Source organism: Danio rerio, chromosome 5 (assembly GCF_049306965.1).
Source record: "Danio rerio strain Tuebingen ecotype United States chromosome 5, GRCz12tu, whole genome shotgun sequence".
Lineage (NCBI taxonomy): Eukaryota > Metazoa > Chordata > Actinopteri > Cypriniformes > Danionidae > Danio > Danio rerio.
In genome coordinates, this window is record NC_133180.1 from 2,390,001 (window position 1) to 2,392,500 (window position 2,500).

The 2,500-nt window shown below is 40.0% G+C and overlaps 2 protein-coding genes across 7 annotated transcripts in view; one reads left to right on the forward strand and one right to left on the reverse strand.

The window, feature by feature from the left end:
* si:ch73-55i23.1 overlaps nt 1–2,500 on the forward strand; it is a 782,803-nt gene that overhangs the window by 402,556 nt on the left and 377,747 nt on the right. The window lies entirely within an intron of this gene.
* LOC100333801 (phosphatidylinositol-3,5-bisphosphate 3-phosphatase MTMR3) overlaps nt 1–2,500 on the reverse strand; it is a 52,617-nt gene that overhangs the window by 41,511 nt on the left and 8,606 nt on the right. The window lies entirely within an intron of this gene.

Consider the following 2,500-nt stretch of genomic DNA (forward strand, 5'->3'; position numbering starts at 1 on the left):
ACTCCTAGAGGCAGTTGTGTTAAATTGCTCTCTACAAAGTGTCTTTGAGCCTTGCAATGGCAGCTGTATGAGACGGGTTCATCTAGCAGGTATATAAGGTTTCCATACCATACAGTTGACCAACCAAACATTAAAGCACAATTTGCAGCGGTCGCCTGTTTTCCCAATGTAATCTGAGCGATCTACTGCACGCACATTGCTATAAAGACACTATCTGAAGATGAATTTGCATGCGTGAATCAGAAACATTTCCATTCAATTAATGTGCAAATAAAATATGATGCACAAACTTATTAGTGATTCCTACTTGTCTTTCTCGTGATAAATAGTTGGCAAAATCTGATATGTAGCGGGGGAAAAAAGAAGAAAGAGTTCATCAGACGCTGGATTCGAGTTCATGCTCCAACGTGTCAAAACATGTTGACATGCGTTTTACGAACTGCGCCACTGAGACTGTTAAGGGTACTGCAACATTTTACAGATATAAACCACACTATTTCTTTTCTAATTCACTCTCAGTGCGATGTTCAGACCCAACTGTGTTAACCGCATCAGCTAAACTCTCCCACTCTAGTTTTTTCTTTTGTTGTTAATTCCGGAGAACAAACTTGCAAATAACACCGCTTTACTCCGGTCTACCTTCAAAAGCAGCACCTCTAATTCACATTCTGTTCAAAGTTTCTCTTTTTGCTTGATTTTGCCGTTGCTTTTTCGTTGGGTTTTGCCATTAGCATAGTCATTAGCATATTCATACGGGGGAGGAGGCAGGGAGGGGTTTTGTGCTCGTGCATGTTGCGCTCAGTTTCACGTTCATTCGGATGTACAAAAGAATATGAGTGGGATTCGGCGTACGCAGTGTTTCATACATCTGAAATTTTTTCTGCGTACGCACATTTACAGCTTTGTGCGTACGCAATGTTTTAGTAAGATTTCCACGCAAGTCTTCGTACATGAGGCCCCAAATCTTTAACTCAGAATTTGCCTGGGGTATTGAATCATTTCAGGCTAGACTGTACATGTTTATGTATTTTTATTTATTTTTGTCAAATACAGCCTGACCTTGACAGGCTTAATGAGATTCACCATGATAGTAAGCACCTGACAGAGAGTTATGAATGATTTTACTGGCCTCGGGTCATAAACAGAGTCACGTCAGGACTTTACCACTCCTGAAGCGCTTTTAATAACCACAATACGCCTTATCTTATCTGCAGAAAAATAAAACAAAAATGTGTTGGCAGGTTTTCATTACAAAAAAAAATGCAGCTTAAATTAGTTAACCCCGGGTGGCACGGTGGCTCAGTGGTTAGCACTGTGGCCTCACAGCAAGAAGGTCACTGGTTCAAGCCCCTGCTGGGTCAGTTGGTGTTTCTGTGTGGAGTTTGCATGTTCTTCCTGTGTTAGCGTGGGTTTCCTCTGGGTGCTCCGATTTCCCCCACAGTCCAAACCAAAAGCGCATGTGTTTAGACTGTAGGGGAATCCGGATCACCCGGAGGAAACTCGCACCAACACAGGGAGAACATGCCAATAAGGGAATTGATTAACTAAATTGGTCGAAGTGTGTGTGTTTGTGTGAATGAGTGTGTATGGGTGTTTCCCAGTACTGGGTTGCAGCTGGAAGCTGCGTGAAACATGCTGGGATAGTCAAATAGGTGGCGACCCCTCAAAAATAGTGACTAAGCCGAAGAAAAATGAATGAATGATTGAGATGACCCCTAACAGATCTCTTTTACATTCATATTTCCTACAGGATGCTTTACAGTACAGTACAGTGCATATATTTTAGGTTAGTCAGTAGACATTAGTATTACAGTCCAAAAATAAGCACACACAAGTGAAAATGTTGGGGTAAAATATTAAATACAATTTTAATAAACAGGAAAAAGCAAGAGAAACATAAAAAATATATTAAATATAGTTGGGAAATGAATGTAAATATATTATCTTTTTTATTCCCAAAGATGTTTGGTGAGCAAACTCTTATTAAAAATAATGTAACTGTTTAATAAAACTGATTTCTTCAAATGCACCAAAATATATTCTCTATATTCACTGAGAAGTGGATAAAACTATTCATGTTCAAAAATAGGTGTGCTCATTTATCCACTGTATATATGAAAACCCTGCATTAAAGCATTGCAACTGCAGAATGGGACCATATCTCTAGTCAATGTCTGTGTAGGTCAGAAAAACAAGTCCATATCAGTCATGAATATGTGCAGTATCTTAAACGCTTCAGACAGAGCGAGTAAACTCTGATGATCAGCGCCAGACAGATTCTGTGGACATTTTTTTGCTATTTCTGTGCAGAATTATGTAAATAAAAATCAGCAGATTCGGGATCAGTTGGTGTTTCTATGTGGAGTTTGCATGTTCTCCCCATGTTGGTGTGAGTTTCCTCAGGGTGCTCCGGTTTCCCCCACAGTCCAAACACATGCGCTATAGGGGGATTGATGAACTAAATTGGCCTAGTGTGTGAGTGTGTGAATGAGTGTGTATG